Source organism: Hypanus sabinus, chromosome 8 (assembly GCF_030144855.1).
Source record: "Hypanus sabinus isolate sHypSab1 chromosome 8, sHypSab1.hap1, whole genome shotgun sequence".
NCBI lineage: Eukaryota > Metazoa > Chordata > Chondrichthyes > Myliobatiformes > Dasyatidae > Hypanus > Hypanus sabinus.
This window is the reverse complement of record NC_082713.1, coordinates 158,430,352-158,449,970: the sequence shown is the minus strand read 5'-3', so window position 1 is coordinate 158,449,970 and position 19,619 is coordinate 158,430,352. Positions and strand designations below refer to the sequence as shown.

The window sequence follows — 19,619 nt, the reverse complement described above, 5'->3', positions numbered from 1 at the left end:
ATTATTAAAGAAGCACTGAGACAGTCTTCAACAATCTTTTAGCATGCTTCTCCCAATCCAGTTGCATGCAGGTGAGGGGGCTTTACCCCAGTAATCATTCAGCACATTACAGATATGTACATGAGCAACAATATGTGTAATAGAAATCTGCTTAATGAGGCTGCCAAAAGCCGTCAACTTGAACACATGCTGTCTGCGTAACCTTTGGAAGTTCAATCAGATCCTCATAATTGAGCGTTAACAGAGCACACAGCCCATCCAGAATTCAGCTTCTGTCCCATTAGGTGTTGGAGCACACCAAACACACTCTTGCATTCACACATTTTACTGTCTCCTTCACTCCCAATTCCTGCAGTCAATTCGTGGAGCCTATCACCGGTGGAATAAAGAATCCCTCTACCTGGTAATTGCAGCAAGAAGGTACATCTCTTCTATTACTTGCAATGCCGTAGCTACACTTGGAAGACATAATAGAAATGCATTCTAATTTCTGCCAGTCACAATAAGGAATGTGTAATCTGCATAATTTTCTTTTGGAATATAGGACTTAACTCTTATTTCCCAGCTTCCCAGGGGCAGACTGGTGAGGAGAAAATGTTCACTGTGCTGACAGGATTGATATGATTTTTCATTCCCCCCACGTTCTGAGATCATGCAACCCAGCAAACCTCAATATTCTCTCTGACCGCTTTTTATCCAAACACATACTGGGGAGCTTTGTTTGATCAGCCTTGTATTGTGTAGTTACTATGTAGCATGTTGAAGAGTGAATGAAGTTCCTGAATTAAACAAAATTGCTTCATAATTTATCACATGTATTTACAATAATCTAAATGTGCACAAGGTTTTCAATCAACCTGCAGGGTTCATCTTCTAATCTGGGATTACCATTTTGAGAAGAGGATTTAAATGTGGCAAATCTGTCTGCCTGTTTTCCGTTCCATGAAAGAGAAAATAAAATCACATCTGTTCACATGGATTTTGAGATGTCAGTATTATACAGCCAATAATAGTACTTAGTTTGAGGTTTACCTCAGATGCAATCAAAATCTCATTATCTCACTTGCAGTTATTTCCTTTATATGAATATGAACATTTTCTGTTTACAGTAAATGAGGCTCTGTGTTTGTTATGTATTACAGAACTTCGGCCTGATACCTGCATAATTTTCTAGATAGCATGTGCATGTTTTAGCAGGATGCAGTGTACATTGGGAGAGACAGATCAAATTATAGTGCATTCTAAAGTATATGAGGACATGCTTATACCTATAGACCATCTAAAGCTTGAGGAGTTCCTCTGTTGTAACGTTCCTTGGCTGCCTAATAACGGCCTTTTGAATTTGCCTTATTAAAACAAAACTTTTTAACATATGTTAACTAGCATATGACTTGAAGTAATCCTTGTTTTGATGAAGTATTCACCTGGCAAATAGTGAAACAAACATGTTTCCAAATTATGCTTTAAAACTTATATTAGAAGACTAATTTCTTTGAGGTTCAGATCGGGCCATATGGCTGTCAGTAACTTCATCATCAGGACCTGTGTGGACAAGGGTGTGTTTTTGAGAGTGTACCAAGATTTCCAAAATCAGAAACACTGGAGGAACTAGGAGATTCCTGAGGGGTATCAGGAATCTTGCTGAGGGGTAAATCAAGATCAAGATTGGGGAATCCAGAGTCGCACAAGAAGTCCAAGTGCAACCTATGGCAGGCCATTGTGAGAGTGAAAAGGTAATTCCATGTAAAATAAAAGACACAATCAGATGCAAGACAACTTACAAGACAAAACCTAAAAGCATAAATGGCAGGGATGCTTCATTCCCTGACGAGCTCAATGCATGCATTGAAAGAAAGAGTAACACTAACCTGTGCAATTCCCCACAGCGTTTGGTGACCTGGCAACTCTGTCTCAAGGGCGATGAAAGAAGGTGAACCCTTGCAAGGCCTTGGAGGTGTACTTGACTGGATTCTGAAAACCTGTACAGATCAACTGGCTGGAATATTGAAGGAAATCTTCAACCTCTCACTCTTAGACTTGAGGTTTGCACCTGCTTTAAAAGTACAGCAATCATTATGGTGCCCCAGATGAACAGGGTGAGCTGCCTCAATGACTATAGTCCAATAGCACTTACATCTACCATAATAAAGTGCTTTAACAGTTTGGTTAAGGCTAGAATTAACTCCTGTTTGAGGAAGAATACCTCCAAGAGGACCTCAACCTTGCCGTAGGGTTTGGAGGCTGTGTGCCTCAATGACCTGGAGAACAATGTTGGCTGGAGTCAGGGCCTTGTGCTTTGACTCTTGGTAGGGTCACCCATGCCAAGCAGGTCAAAGGGTAAAGGCCAGTGTAAGGCTAGTCCAATGTTCCTTCACTTTGAGGAAGGAGCTCAGGGTTAATGACCCTGGATGGTCAAAAAAAATTATAGTGAAACCTTTTAAATCTGTGTATGACAGTACTCCTGAGGCATCACCCAGGATTTGCATGACTGCAAGATAGCACTTTATTGGACCATTGAAGGGCAGAGGAAACGTGAGAGACCAAAGAGAACTTGGTGCCCTATCGCAGAGGCATAAATTGGGACCCTGAACTGCACCGTGGCACAATAGCCAGTGACAGTCAGAGATGGAGGACATTCAATAGGGGTGGCATAACCAGCAATAATGACTACTGAGCAAGGACCTGGACCTACTGCAAATCACCTACTGTGGCAACAAGTCTACTGCAGATGCAGTCTCACTGGCTCTCCACTGTGCTTTGGAGCACCCAAGCAACAGCAAAATGTAAGTCTGTCTGTTGTTGATCACTTACAGGTCAGCATTCAATACCATCAGTTGAATTGCCAAGCTTCTCAACCTGGGCCTATGTACCTTTCCCCACAACTGGATCCTCGATTTCCTCATCGGGACGCTACAGACAGTACAGCTTGGTAATAAGCCATCCTCCTCATTGACAATCAATGCAGGAACACCTCATGAATATGTGCTTAGCCCACTGCTCTACTCTCTACACGTGACAGCGTGGCCAAGCACAGCTCAGACACACATCCATGGAAACATGCAGGGAGGTACACAGAAACATAGTCCTCTAAAGACAATGATAATTCCCAACAAATCTGCAGTGCAGCGTATTGTCTAAGAACAGTTTGTCATTGATTAGTAGATGGTTTCGTATTCTTAATAACTGTAGGAATGTCATGGTATGCGATTTTCACTATGAACTCTTGAGTAGGAAGAAAACTTATAAAGCAAGGATTATTATCCACTAACGTTTTTTTCAAGGCTACTATCAGTGCATCAAACATTAAACAAGTGCGGGCTTTTCCAATGCAGTGAATGTATTGCTCAGCAGAAAAATTGGATTGCATGAAACATACTCTCTGAACTGACTTCTGATATACTGGAGCTAGAACCAATGGAAGGAGTACCCAACGTTTCAAATGCAGATTCATTAATCAAACTTCAGCTGCACTCTGTGGTTATCTATTCCAAAGAGTGAAGTGTGTAGTAATGTTGGTAACCCGTAGAAATTGCTTGCTTCCTTAAGGTGGTCATCACCGGGGGTGGTAAGGGGAGAAGATCCCACTACCTATTAAATGCTTCCAATGGCGTACTCCTCTGATGACCAAGTCCAACTCCTGGGCTTCACGTGTGGTTTACCTACTAAACCTAGCAGAACCATTTCTGCTGACAGGAGAAGGGGCAAAGGCGGGTTACTGACACCTTAAAACCAGTTGCTTTGGGTAAATGGGGCTTATCAGCCATGGTTGGTATATTCATCTGGAAGAAGGAAAATTATTATCTCAAACCTTTGCTGCCATAAATGGGGAAAGCTATGGGAGTAAACCCAGAGAGTAAAATCCGGAGCTGGAGTCCCTAAGCTGTCCTTTGTTGAGTTCAATGCTGACAGGCAACTCCTGTGATGCTGCTGGTGCCAAACTGTATCGGTCTCTGCCGTCCTTTGGGTTCATCAGATGCACGGAGAGGGGGAAGCTTGTTACACGGTCAAGAGCTTGCTCTCCATATCGTACTGCCCAGGCTTGCGTATCTAGATGGCTAAGATGCAACAAACATGGTCGACCCTGACTGATGGAAGCTTCAAGAAATTGCTTTTGTGATAGCTTTTAAAGAGAAGTCCTAGCCCAGTATAAGTAAATTCGTCTACATTGCTTGATCTTCTACTTATGCTCAGTGTATGTTTGTGGTTTTCTGCTGCTGTAGCACATCCTCTTCACAGTTCAATGTGTTGTGTGTTCAGAGATTTTTTTCCTGCACACCACGGTTGTAATTTGCGGTTACTTGAGTTACTGTCTCCTTCCTGGCAGTTTGAACCAGTCTGAACTTTCTCCTCTGAACTCTCTCATTAACTAGATGTTTATGCCCACAGAACTAGTGCTCACTGGATGTTATTTGTTTTTTGCACCATTCTCTGTAAACTCTTGAGACTGGTGTGTGTGAAAATCCCAGGAGACCAGCAGATTCTAAGGTATTCAAACCACCCCATCTGGCACCAACAATCATTCCATGGTCGAAGTCACTTCCTCCCAATTCTGATGTTTGGTCTGAACAACAATTGAACCTCAATGTCTGCATGTTTTTATGCATTGAGAGGCGCCACATGATTGGTTGATTAGATATTTGCATTAATGAGTGGGTGTACCTAATAAGTGGCCACTGAGTGTACAACAAGTTCTATCTTTGTTCTGAAATCTAGAAAATGTCGATGCAACTTCTGTAAGCGATCTTTTGGGCAGCTTAATTGCTTTTAAAATAGCGTTTGTTGAAGTACAGCATTGGTCTGGGACCAGAGCACAAGGTGAACTTGACTTGCATCTTGTGTCTTAGCAGTCAAGTAAAGTTTATTGTCATGTGCACTAGTACAATGAACTACAGGTACAATGACTCATTCTGAGAGGAGCCCACTAGTTATGAAAAATGCACTTGCAGCATAAAATTGACTGTATCTTTAAAATCTGTTCAGTTTTCTCTAAAAAATGCCATGGATTAGAGTGCCAAACCAGTTCATCTTCCAAAAATTCTTTGGGTAGTGCTGTTTCAAGTAACCATTCTCCTTGCTTTTGGTATATTGATAACTTGTTTGGCAATGTTCCAGAGTTAAAGGAAATGCTTTCACTATTCACCTATCATAACAATTCAGAATTCAGTCCATCATGGGTAAAGCCCTCCCTACCACTGACCACATCTATGTGAAACGCTCTTACAGGAAAGTAGTGTCCACCTTTAGGGACCCCCACCACCCAGGTCATGCTCTCTTCTCACTGCTGCCATCAGGAAGGAGGCACAGGAGTCTCAGGACTCACACCACCAGGTTCAGGAACAGTTGCCATCAGGCTCCTGAACCAAAGGGTATAACCTCACTCAACTTCACTTGCCTCATCATTGAAATGTTCCCACAACCAATGGACTCACTTTCAAGAATTCTTCATCTCATGCTCTCAATATTTATTGTTTATTTATGTGTTATTACTTTATTATTGTTTATTTATTTATTATCCAGGACATCTATAGGGAGTGGTGTCTCAGAAAGGCAGCGTCCATTATTAAGGACCTCCAGCACCCAGGGCATGCCCCTTTCTCACTGTTACCATCAGGTAGGAGATACAGAAGCCTGAAGGCACACACTCAGTGATTCAGAAACAGCTTCTTCCCCTCTGCCATACGATTCCTAAATGAGCATTGAAACTTTGGACGCTACCTCACTTTTTTTTAATATACAATATTTCTGTTTTTGCACATTTTAAAAATCTATTCAATATATGTAATTGATTTACTTGTTTGTTTATTCTTATTATTTTATTTAATATGATTATATTTTTTTCTCTGCTAGATTATGTATTGCATTGAACTGCTGCTGCTAAGTTAACAGATCTCATGTCACATGCCGGTGATAATAAACCCTAATGCTGATTCCTCTTTTTGTATTTGGATAGTTTATTGTCCTTTGCACTCTGGTTGGATGCCCAAATTGGTGTGGACTTTCACTGATTATATTATGGTTATTATTCAATGGCAGGGGTTCCCAACCTGGGGCCCATAGACCCCTTGCATAATGGTATTGGTCCATGGCATAAAAAAGGTTGGGAACCCCTGTTCTATGAGTTTATTGACTATGCCCGCAAAAAAAAAAGAATCTCAGGGTTATGTATGGTGAAATATACTTCCTTTGATAATAAATTTACTTTGAACTTTGAATGGTAAAATCTCTATTAAATCCACTAATCTCTGCTCCATTGGAATTAACCTTTGTGACTTAGATTTCTCCCCAGCATTTAATTATCTTATTTCTGGAACAACATGGTGAAAGTTGAAAAAATCCTACTCTTTTCAGGCATTTGTGTGCATAGCTGAACGGCTGGAAGCAGATTCACTTTCAGGTCATGTTCAAGGAGCTAACCACCCTTTAATGTATTAGCCTAGACTTAAATATTAGAACCTTTGGATGCAGAAGCATTTACTGAAGGGTTGCCTTTAAATGAATCAGTTGCTGTAAATTTTAATGGGACCGTGAAAGTGAATGGGACCAAGCACCTTAGGGGTGTTGAGATGACAGATGTATAAGTGTATTGGATCTGTGCATCTTTTAAAGAAGTGACATTTCCTGTAATGCACATCTTCAGAAAATAGCTGATTGATGCTTTAAAAAGACTCTAGAGACAAACTGCTTCCCAAACAAGCAGAAGAATTAAGAACAACATCTTCCACATGGAACTCTTAAACACCACCAACTCAAAAGCCCTGAATTGCAGTTGACTGTGCTTGGACACCGGCCAGCATTCTACACCTGTTGTATGATGACATGCAAACCACGATCATAACCAATAATTCCTTTGATAGATAGGGGCAAATGGAATTTCTGCATAATTTGCTGAAAGAATTATTATTGGTTACCATTTTACTTAACTTTTTCAAAGCTGCATCTATTTTTAGTATTTATACTCTGGAAAATATTTCTGCAACTTCATTTGCTTTCCTGAGCCATTTTCAGCTGCAGTTGTAAATTATGCTTTCTGAGAATAACAAGCCTCTGCTAATCTTAAGCTTGTTATTTGTACAAGATAAGGAACCTGACATTTCTCCAAAAGACTTCTCTATTTGATTCAGTTTTTTCTTGTTTTAAAGATGAAAGATTAGCTTTATTTGTCACATGTACATTGAAACATACAGCGAAATGCGTCGTTTGTGTCAAATCAAGTCAGCACCAACATAGTGTGCCCACAACTCACAAAACCTAACTGTACGTCTTTGGAATGTAGGAGAAAATCAGAGTTCAAATTAAATTTTATTATCAAAGTACATATGTATCACCATATACAATCCTGAGATTCATTTTCTTGTGGGCATACTCACAAAATCTGTAGAATAGTAACTAAAACAGGATCAATGAAAGATCAACCAGCGTGCAGAAGACAAGAAACTGTGCAAATGCAAATATCAATAAATAGCAATAAAGAACGAGAACATGAGAAAACGAGATAAAAAGTCCTTAAAGTGAGATCACTGGTTGTGGAAACATCTCAATGGATGGGCGAGTGTATTTGTCCCCTTTTGTTCAAGAGCCTGATGGTTGAAGGGTAGCAATTGTTCTTGAACCTGGTGGTATGAGTCCTGAGGCTCTTGTACCTTCTACCGGATGGCAACAGTGAGAAGAGAGCATGGCCTGGGTGGTGGGGATCTATAATGGTGGATGCTGCTTTCCTGCGACAGTGTCTCATATAGATGTGCTCAGTGGTTGGAAGGGCTTTACCCATGATAAACTGGGCTGAATCCACTACCTTTTGTAGGATTTTTTGTCCAAAACATTGGCGTTTCCATACCAAGCTGTGATGTAGCCAGTCAATATGCTCTCACTACACATCTATCGAAGTTTGCCAAAGTTTCAGCTGTCATGCTGAGTGTCCACCGACTCCTAAGGAAGTAGAGGTGCTGCCGTGCTTTCTTTGCAATTGCACTTACATACTGGGTCCAGGACAGATCCTCTGGAATAGTAGCACCCAGGAATTTGATGTTGCTAACCCTCTCCACCTCCAATGAGTACTGGCTCATGGATCTTTGGTTTATAATCAGAAATTCGGAACATCCGAAGGAAACCCATGTGGTTACAGGGAGAACGTACAAACTCCTTATAGGCAGAGAAAGGATTTGAACCCCAATTGGTGATTGCTGGCATTGTAAAATGATGCGCTAACCATTATGCTACTGTGCCCCCTCCCCCACGCCTGTTACTGTTGCTGTCAAGGGCAGGAAATTGCTTAATTTACCTCTTTGCCGATTTTGGAAATTAACTCACCTCACCCATCATTGTTTCATCTACCAGGAAGAAGTTCCACTTACAGGCATCAAACCAGCAAAAGTATTGCAAATTCAAGTGGTATTGAATAAACAGCTTCACTTCCAAACATGACAAAATTAAGGTCGCAATGGAAATTAAGAATAGAAGTAAATGTGACTAATTCAGAACTGCAAAAGAAATGATTACAAGTGAAGGGAACTGAAGCACTATGATTCATTCACACTATAATTGCACCAGATATGCAAAGTAGTTTTGCTTTCACAATGTACTCTAAATACACCCTGAATCTGGAGTCTGCTCCAAGCCTAACGCTTTGCTGAAATCGAGTGTGACTCCATGTATTGGATATTCCAGTTTTGCACTTCTGAATCAGCTCAGTCCTCAGGAACGAATTTTCCGTGAATAGGCTTCTTGTTGTGAGAAACTGGAACTTGTTTGCACCCACACTGAAGACGTGGAAGGAATAACTCACCAGATTCCTGACTTCAGAATTACATCTCAACTCAAAATTATTTTTGTTCTGTTCTTTTGCTGAGTTTACTGGACCCAGAATGCAAACCATGCAAAAATAAGCAATTTAATTTTTAATCATAGATTTCTATTCATAGCAATGCAAGGAACAAAAAATAGCCTGAGGTAATATGACAAAGGGTCTTCAGGTTGAAACGTTAACTCTGTTTTTCCTCAGATGCTACCTGAACTGCCAATTGTTTTCAGCATTTTCTGTTTTTGCTTTTGAAAACTAGCAGAAACTTGTATATGTATATTGTCTTCAAGTTTAGAAATAGATCTTAACTTACAAAAGAGAAAATAAAAGTTACAATGTGCAGGGGTGGATAAATACTTATTCAAGTAGGAGACACGAGGCAATCCACAGATGCTTGAAGTCTTGAGTAGCACACACAAAGTGCTGGAGGATCTCAACAGATTGGGCCATCTTTGGAGGGAAATAAACAGTTTTGGGCTCTTGTTTGTTACATAACTGAAGTGCTCTTTATAAGAGTTTTCTTCTGTCTCCATTATTTTTCACTATTTAGCAACTACTTCACAACAGTATCGTAAATATTTTAATTCTGGAGCATGCAAAGCCAGAGCCAGATGCATGTCTTTCTATCCTATCTCTCTGTCACTAGTCTCACAGCTTCATTAAGCCCCGATGGAGAGAATATTAGGGTAATGTATGGCATCATTTTCTGTAATTGTGGAATACAGACTGGTTTCTTCCATACAGGTATCCATAAAACCATAAGATATAGTGGCAGAATTAGGCCATTTGGCCCATCAAATCTGCTCCACCATTTCATCATGGCTGATCCAATTTTCCTCTCAGCCCCGATATTCTGCCTTCTCCCCGTGTTCCTTCATGCGCTGACCAATCAAGAATCTATCAACCAGTGAATGCAGGCCCAGAGCCATCAAACGCTCTTCATATGACAAGCCGTTCAATCCTGGAATCATTTTTGTCAATCTGCTTTGAACACTCTCCAGTTGCAGCACACCTTTTCTAAGATAAGGGGCCCAAACTGCTCACAATACTCCAAGTGAGGCCTCACCAGTGCTTTATAAATTCTCAATGTTACATCCTTGCTTTTATATTCTAGTCTGTTTGAAATGAATGCATTTGCCTTCCTCACTACAGACTCAACCTGCAAATTAACTTTCGGGGAATCCTGCACAAAGACTCCCAAGTCTCTTTGCTCCTCAGTTTCTTTTTATGTTATATGTCAATGATTTGGATGATGGAATTGATGGCTTTGTTGCAATGATATGAGGATAGATAGAGCAATAGGTAGTTTTGAAGAAGTAGAGAGGCTACAGAAGGACTTAGACAATTAGGAAACCGAGCAAAGAAATGGCAGGTGGAATACATTGTTGAGAAGTGTATGGTTGTGCAATTTGGTAGAAGAAATGAAAGAGTCAACTATTTTCTAAATGGAGAGAAAATTACCAAAAACTGAGGTGCAAAGGGACCTATGCAGGATTCCCCAAAGGTTAATTTGCAGGTTCAAGGCAGGAAAATGGGGTTGTGAGGGATAATAAATCAGCCATGATGGAGTTGATGGAACAGAATTGATGGGCCAAATTGTCTAATTCTATTTCTCTGCCTTATGGTGTTATGGATATAGTTTCACACACTCCTTTCTTCTAGTAGGCTGTACCTTATTTATTTATTTTTATGGTAACAGGCTCTTTTAGCCCATTGAGCCCATACCACCCAATTACAACCATGTGCTCAATTAACCTACTAACTTTTCTCTTCTCTGTACTCTACTACTGTGGATAAATCAAAGGCAAAGTAAGTGACACACACACAACGCTGGAGGAACTCAGCAGGTCAGGCAGCATCAATGGAAATGAATAAACGGTTGACGTTTTGCATCGAGACCCTTTCTTCAGGACTGAGAAGGAAGGGGGAAGATGCCAGAGTGAAAAGGTGTGAGGGAATGGAGGCTAGGATGCGATAGGTGAAGCCAAGAGAGTGGGAAAGGTAAAGGGCTGCAGAAGAAGGAGACTGATAGGAGAGGAGAGTGGACAAGAGGAGAAAGGGAAGGAGGAGGGGCACCAGGGGGAGGAGATAATCAGGTGTGAAGGGGTAAGAGGTCTGTGTGGGGGAGGGGAGGGAAATTTTTTTTAACAGGAAGGAGAAATCGATATTGATGCCGTCAGGTTGGAGGTTGCCCTGAAGGAATACAAGGTGCTGCTCCTCCACCCTGAAGGTGGTCTCACCTTGGCACAAGAGGAGGCCATGAACCGACGTGTAAGGACGGGAATGGGAGTCAGACTTGAAATTTTGGGTCACCGGGAAGTTACGCTTTTGGCGGATGGAGCGGAGATGCTCGCTGAAGCAGTCCTCAATTCGTGATGGGACTCACCATTGCAGAGGAGGCCGTGTGCGGATAGAAATTCAGCTGCAAGCAGCTGAGGTGAATTTGATGGCTGCTCAATATCCACAAGACTGGACACCTGGTGCAAAAAATGGACACCAGGTGCAAGTGTTAGAATAATCAGGGCCAGTTCCAAAGAACTTACCCGAAAAAATGTGAAGTGTCAAAGAAGAATTCGTGGCTCCCTTCCATGACAGACCCCACGACAGCATCTCGGGTAAGCACTGTGCCTTTAACTGCAGGCTTCGTCTTGCTGTTAGTACCTAGCTTTCTTGCTCAGGGCCTTACTTTTGCTTCATCAAGTATGCATCCTTCAGTAGCGCCGACCATCTGTTGCACACTTGCTAATGTGTACACAGCAATGTCTGTGTGTGTAGGTGTACCATGCTGGCAGTTGTCTGCATTTTAAATTCGTCATGCATATAAGGTGCTCCCAGGAATGCCAGAAGTATTTAGTGAATGACATTTAAAAAAAAATCATGTAATACACTCTACCCTGCTGTCTTTGTGAAATAAAAGGAACATTTTTTGCTTTGACTAGTATCAAATACTGCCACATAAAATTCTGAAGTCACACTGGCAAAATGCAATTATTTCTTGGAAAAGAACAGTCATGACATTTTTGCTGTTCGATTTGGAATGGGCTTCCCTGCATTAACAACCATGCTTCATAAACTGATTTCAGGAGAATGTACCCACAACACCACATACATCATAGAGTCATAGAGAAGTACAGCACAAATACAGGCCCTTCGGCCTAGTTAGTATGTGCTGAAACCACTTAGACTGTCTAATTGTGGTGAACTACATATACCTGTCTGGGCACGCCCCCTGCTGACTGCTCCTGTGGCTCCTCCCACTGACCTCTGTATAAAGGCGATCGAGGCCTGAGCCCGGCCTCTCAGTCTCCAGGATGTAGTATGGTGGTCACTCACTGCTTGTTCCTTCTTCCAGTCAATAAAAGCCGATATCTCGCCTTTACGTCTCAGAGTGAGTTATTGATGGTGCATCACTAATCCCATTGATTTGTATTGGGACCATAGTCCTCCATACCCCTACCGTCCATGTAACTATCCAAACTTTGCTTAAAGGTTCAAATCGAGCTCGCATGCACCACTTCTGATGACAGCTCATTCCAGGTTCTCACGATTCTCTGACTGAAGAAGTTACCCCTCATGTTCCGCTTAAACTTTTCACCTTTTTCCCTTAACCCACAATTTCTGGTTGTAGTCCCACCCAACCTCTGTGGAAAAAGCCTGGTTGCATTTACCCTAACTATACCCCTCGTAATTTTGCATGCATCTATGAAATCTCCCCTCAATCTTCTGCATTCTGGGGAATGAAGTGCTAACCTATTCAATCTTTCCTTATAACTCAGGTCCTCCAGACCCAGCAACATCCTTTTAAATTTTCTCTGTACTCTTTCAACCTTATTTACACCTTTCCTGCAGGTCGGTGACTAAAACTGCACACAATACTCCAAATTGGGCCTTGTTTTATACAACATCTTATCATCTTGCGAAACAAGCCAACAAAAATTGTCTTGACTTCCACCGCAGATATGAACCTGCCCCCTTTCAGTCCCTGTACCTTATCAGTACTTGCAGCAATTCATTCAGTACCTTGGACGCAGAACACGATATCATGTAATTGTAATTTATAACTTAATGGTGGCTTAAAGTAACTTTTTTTAGGGCAGCAATGAAAGTTTTGCTAAGAAGTCCTATCTTTTGATAAATTTTCAATAAATTCTAAATTTTTGCTGGGAATGTGAGGAAGACGACATTGTGTGATGAAACAATGAAATGGCAATCAGGTTGTGATTTTTTTCGGGGAAGTGTAGAATTGTTGCAACACAGACTGAGGCCATTCACCCATTATACACATGCCAATAATTAAACAAAAATGCAGTTAGTCTCCTTCCTCATTTGCATCCCAAAATCCCAGAATACTTTTCATTCAGACTCATGCCTAATTCCTTCTGAAGCCAAGAGTTAATCTGCTTCCACCATACTGATGCTCTCTAAACTCACAGCTTACTAATATTTCCCTCATACCTCCTTTGGTTCTTTATGTGATTGTCTTAAAACTTTGTCCTCTGGCTTTTAACCCTTCCAACATCGTAAACAGTTATTTTGCCCCAACTCTTCATTATTTTGAATATCTGTATCAAGTCATCTCCTCTGAAGGAAATAATTTCAGTTTGCCTAATCTGCTTATGTAGGTTATTCCAGGGACAGACCAATAAATCTTTGCAGCACCTTTTTAAAAGCCTTCATAACTTTCTTAAAGTGCATTGCTAGAATGGAGAAAGCAATACACCAGTTGTGTTGTGAAAAGTGTTTCATACAGCTGCAGGGTGACTTGGATAGGTTAGGTGAGTGGGCAAGTTCATGGCAGATGCAATTTAATGTGGATAAATGTGAGGTTATCCACTTTAGTTGCAAGAACAGGGAAACAGATTATTATCTGAACGGTAGCCGATTAGAAAAAGTGGAGATGCAACGAGACCTGGGTGTCATTGTACACCAGTCATTGAAGGTGGGCATGCAGGTACAGCAGGTGGTGAAAAAGGCAAATGGTATGTTGGCATTCGTAGTAAAAGGATTTGAGTACAGGAGCAGGGAGGTTCTACTGCAGTTGTACAAGGCATTGGTGAGACCACACCTAGAATATTGTGTGCAGTTTTGGTCCCCTAATCTGAGGAAAGATATTCTTAACATAGAGTACAGAGAAGGTTCACCAGATTGATTCCTGGGATGGCAGGACTTTCATATGAAGAAAGACTGGATCGATTAGGCTTATACTCACTAGAATTTAGAAGATTGAGTGGGGAATCTTATTGAAACGTATAAAATTCTAAAGGGATTGTACAGGCTAGATGCAGCAAGATTGTTTCCGATGTTGGAGAAGTCCAGAACGAGGGGTCACAGTTTAAGGATAAAGGGGAAGCCTTTTAGGACTGAGTTGAGGAAAAACTTCTTCACACAGAGAGTGGTGAATCTGTGGAATTCTCTGCCACAGGAAACAGTTGAGGCCGGTTCATTGGCTATATTTAAGAGGAAGTTAGATATGGCTCTTGTGGCTAAAGGGATCAGGGGGTATGGAGAGAAAGTAGGTACAGGGTTCTGAGTTGGATGATCAGCCATGATCATACTGAATGGTGGTGCAGGCTCAAAGGGCCGAATGGCCTACTCCTGCCCCTATTTTCTATGTTTCTATACAGGTTTAACATATCTCCTTGATTCTCTGTTCCATGCCCTATTTATAAAGCTCAGGATCTACTTTGTTTCTTTTTAATCCAATCAATGGAAGGCTCGTGGACACCCATATCCAGGTCTTTCTGAAGAAATAGCATTTTTAAAATTGAGTTGAATTGAATAGGTTACCAGGGGTATTACAACGTATTCTGGAATTATGCAACACAGCAAATATTAACTTCAACGGCAATCAGTCTTCAGACCTGAATGTGGATAGTGGACTGAGTTTAAAATGCGGCCTAGAACAATGGTCTTCCTGGAGCTGCAGACCTGGGTTGATTGCTGACCAGGAAACATCTCACCAGAGATGTCTACATATGCACAAATGCAGCTACAGAGACAGAGGTGATTAACACTCATTTTGGATGTGCTGGTGAGAAGATCTAGCCGTTTGAAACTCAAAGAAAGCACTGTGAATGCATTGTAAATTTAGAAATTGTCCTGTTGTAACCTCTGTTCTTTAACATATAAAATGTGATGTAACATCCTTGACGGAGGATGAGAGGTGACCTGTATGAGGTGTAAAGATAATGAGAGGTGTTGGTTGTGTGGATAGTCAGAGGCTTTTACCCAGGGCTGAAATGGCTAGCACGAGAGGGCGTATTTTTAAGGTGCTTGGAAGTAGGTACAGAGGAGATGTCAAGGGTAAGATTTTTACACAGAGAGTGGTGAGTGTACAAGCAATAGGGTCTTTTAAGAAACTCCTGGATGGATACATGGAACTTAGAAAAATAGAGGACTATGGGTAAGCCTGGGTAGCTCTAAGGTAAGGACATGTTCGGTACAGCTTTGTGGGCCAAAGGGCCTGTACTGTGCAGTAATTTTCTACGTTTCTATGTTTCTAACATTGGGTCAGGAGTCCTCTTCTTCCAAGGTTGAACATATCTCCTTGTTTCTCTATTCCATGCCCTATTTATAATGCCTGGGATCTACTTTGTTTCTTTTTAACTCCATTCTCTATTCATCATGTCACCATAGAAGACTCCATCCCATCCATTCATGCAAATGTAAACATCTACAGTGAATGGACACGGATACCCTTAACCAGGTCTCTCTGAAGGAATAGTATTTTGTAAAATGAATTGAATTGAATGGGTTACCAGGGGTAGTAATGGAATTGGGCAGTTTGGTGAAATTTAAGTGGCTTTTAGTGGACAACATGAATACGAAGATAATGGAGGGTTATGGACAACATGCAGGTGGAGAACATTTAGTATAAATCAACATCAAGTTTGGGCAACATGTTGTGCTGTATTGCCTGATCACTGTTGTACTATCACTTTGTGCTATGTTCTACAATTATATTTCTTTCATGTTCTTTCTTTAGAATAAGACTTCGTATTTGTTAGCAGTTAATTTATTGTGCAAGATACATCCATTGCAGATCTGTCCAGTGACCTTTATTCTCAAGTCCATGTAATTAATATAAATAACAAAAAGTAAGGGCTCCAGCAGTAATCCCTGGAGGATACCACTGAGTACATTCCTCCAGACTGGAAAGTAATTGTTCACCAACATAAAGTTTGACCTTAAGCCAACTTTATTCCATTAATTTTTATTATCTGGCATTTTGGCAAACTCTTGTTGAAATTTCAAATACACAAGATCAGTCATGTTGCCCTCATCTAAAACTTTGACCAACTTCTATAGATGTGTGGTGGAGAGTATACTGACTGGCTGCATCACAGGCTGATATGGAAACACCAATGCCCTTGAATGGAAAATCCTACAAAAAGTACTAGATATGGCCCAGTCCATCACAGGTAAAGCTGTGCCAACCATTGAACATATCTACATGAAATGCAGTTGCAGGAAAGCAGCATCTATCATCAGGGATCCTCTCATCACCCAGGACATGCTCTCTTCTCGCTGTTGTCATCAGGAAGAAGGTACAGGAGCCTCAGGACTCAAGCCACCAGGTTCAATAATAGTTACTATCCCTCAACCATCAGGTTCTTGAACCACAGGGGATAACTTCAGTCAACTTGACGCCTCATTATTGAAATATTCCCACAACCAGTGGACTCACTTTCAAGGACTCTTCATCCAATTGACAGATTCACTGCTCAGCCATATTGTTTCCATTTCTTGATGATTGACTTAACTGTGCTCCAAAGGATTTTATGGATAGAATGATACATCTTGCGGTGCACTCAGCCATACCATCAGTGCTGTAACCCTGTAACTGAGTGCATTGGTTTCTCAGCATCAGACACCCTCCCCTGAGTGACCCAGCCAGGGTTCATCAGGCCCCAATGTGTGTTTGAGTAGCATTCCGCCAAGGATCACTCCTCCTGATCCATAGCCTTCTCTGTGGTATTCCTCTTTCCTCTTCTGGGCTCTGGAGATGCCCATCTGGCTGAGGGCACAGCAGAGGGATCTGCAGCTCACCTCTGTGGGTATACAGTGTGCCCACCGCCCTTTGCTGCTGCCCTTCCCCGCCAAGTCTTGGTATTCTGTCTTTTTCCTTTCATGGGCCTTCTCCGTCAGGTTTTCTCATGGAACAGTCAGCTCCAACGTGACCACAGAGTCTAGATAACTCAGGCAGCAGCTCTATGTCTGGCCTAAGGATGGTCGAGGAGACGTGCTCAGGGTTCCTGAGCTCTTTCCCTAGGATGGCTCTCAATTGCCAGTCCTTTGCTGTCCCTAGAAGGCCGGCAGGTGCCTTGGGTTGGGTTTGAGCCTTCTCCCCTGCCTTAATAAAAGCAATTGCTTGCTCTGCTGGATGATGGTGTGTGGACTGGGCGATGGCTGTGCGCAACGTTCCGCCACTGCCTTCAGCCCCTGGTCGTGGTGCCAACAACAGTGCCACTCTCCCCCCAGGGCTTTTGCGCAGCAGCTTTGGATGTGCTCCAGAGTCCCTGTTCCTCGAAACAGAGAGCACGCCGGTGTTCTGGCCTTGCCCCAGCAGTAGAAGTTCGCTGGGCTTGGCAAGACGTTATAGCCCGACTGGATCAGGAATTTGTCACTAAGTTTCCCCCACGAGATGTTGCCTGGTCCCATCTTGTCCGCACGCCTTGTTGCCACGATCTTGCTGGCACGTATCTCCTCCACGGCAGCTCGCTCCTCCTGCTGGACGAACTGGCTCCTTGTCCTTCCTTGGGAAGCAACGCGAGCCCGCCCGGCCTGATGTCACTGAGCCCACCAGCACCCTATGGCACAGCCGTGCTTCAGCTCGTTCAGCTGCATCCTGAGCCCCCCACTTCCTATCCTCACCTCGGTGCCAGTGTGTCGCTGGACTCTCTATATTGCAGCACTTCTCTTGCCCGGGTGACCATGAACTGCTGTGTGATATTCAACGACTTGGAAATTTTCTTGTATCCATCTCCAGACTTCCGCTTTTCAATATCCTTTTTGTGGAGTTGCTTGGAGTGTTCTTTTTTAACCATGGTTTAGTTTTTGCCAGGATACTGACTCACCAGCAGTTGGACCTTCCAGGTACAGGTGTAGTTTTCCCACAATCAATTGCAACACCTTGACTGCACCCAGGCCTCCAAAAACAGATTTCCGTTTCACCAATTATGTAATTTCTAAAAGCGGTTGACTGCACCAGTCGTGATTTAGTGTATCATAAGGGGGGGGGGGGCGTGAATACTTATGCAATCAACTATTTTGTGTTTTATGTTTATAGTTAATTAAAATCACTGTTTTCACTTTGACCCAAAAGGGTCTTTTTCTGTTGATTGGTGTCAAAAAAAGCCAGATTAAATCCACAGTGATTCAATGTCGTAAAACAGTAAATCGTGAAAACTTCTGGGGGGGGGGGGAAGGTGTGGTGAATACTTTTTATAGGCACTGTGTAAACACTGCAGGTGTTTTCTAAATTGATATGGGTATAATTATAATTATAGCTAGCCCTGCTTTGAGAATGTTCCCATAACAGCAGGAAGCAGCTTACTGTTAGATTAATGTACTGTTAGGAAAGATTGATATTGAAATAAATGTTTCTACTTTCCTGGATTACCAGTTTCACCATTGAGACTGGAACCATGAGGAGAGAAACAGCTATTGCTACTACCATGGCAACAAGCCCACTTGTGTAAGAAGTGCTCCCATTGAAAACTTAAAGAGGGCATTATTGTAAGGCACTTGGCACAGAAGCATAATATTGGCTTTCTTGGGAGAGTGCCGGCTGTTCAGATGTGGACTAATTGTACAAACAGATCCTACAAATAGTTATGAACTGAATAGCACATTAGGTCTCTCTTTGCTCTGACTAGCATCTGGAAAACATGATGGAGTATCCATAAAAGTTCAGTGCCTACAGCCCGGACCTCAGTCTCTCTTGGTAAGTGAGACAAGAGTTGAAGAAATCATTAATGCTCAAGCAAATATTCTGAGAAAATTAGCAAAACCGGACATAAGATCAGGTCTCTGGTGATTATCACAGAGATACCTGTAATGAAATGGTACTGGTACAGTTCCTGCTAGGAGCTGAATGCAGAATTTGTGACTACCATATCAGGCCCATATGAAATGCTGCGAAGTGCATCAAAAAGTGAACAGAAGGACCCTTATTGAAGTTCATCTTGAGCAGCGACACAGAAGATCTACAGGCTGCCCAGGTACTCATACTGAATAAGTATCAGGTGCTGGTGGAAGATTATCAACGCCCCAGGTAGCGACTCTGGCTCTCTCCTCTATGAGCTGTTCCCAGGGGACGCGTAACAAGACAGCCATCGAGTGTTGCTGAAAGATCATCAGCTCAGTGGAGATCACTCTTCGGTCTGTCTGAAACCTGTTGGTCTTCCAGCACAATGAGCTGCCCTGCCCATAAAGGAATGCTGCTCGGTGGCATATTCCAGGTTATAGGGAGTACCTGCCAGGAGAAACTCTGAAGCTTGATGCAGCCAGTGCAAAGTCTTTGTGCAGAAGGTTCTCAAAGCTCGAGGTTCTTCCATTGAACTCTTAAGCCTGTCCAAAACCTTCTCACACACTCGAAGCTTGTATCATCCCAAGGGATAACGTGAGTGCAAATGTCGCTTTGTATTCAGAATATTCTAACACGACAAATACAAAGCCATGGATGTAAAGAAAACTATGAACTAGTTTTCTTGGTACTTTCCAGTACATAATTTTATGAAAACAGCTTTAAAAAATAAAATAGAACATCAGTATTCAAAATATCTCCCCTGGCTGCCATGTTATAGTGGCAGAAAAAGCT

The 19,619-nt window shown here is 42.1% G+C and overlaps 1 long non-coding RNA gene across 1 annotated transcript in view; it reads left to right on the top strand.

Annotated features, from left to right (window-relative positions):
- The first annotated feature begins 5,516 nt into the window (after nt 1-5,516).
- The window catches only part of LOC132398642 (uncharacterized), a 154,037-nt gene continuing 139,934 nt past the window's right edge, over nt 5,517-19,619 (top strand). Inside the window, exon 1 of the long non-coding RNA XR_009513732.1 lies at nt 5,517-5,611. This is a non-coding gene — a long non-coding RNA (uncharacterized LOC132398642). The remainder of the gene's footprint in view (nt 5,612-19,619) is intronic.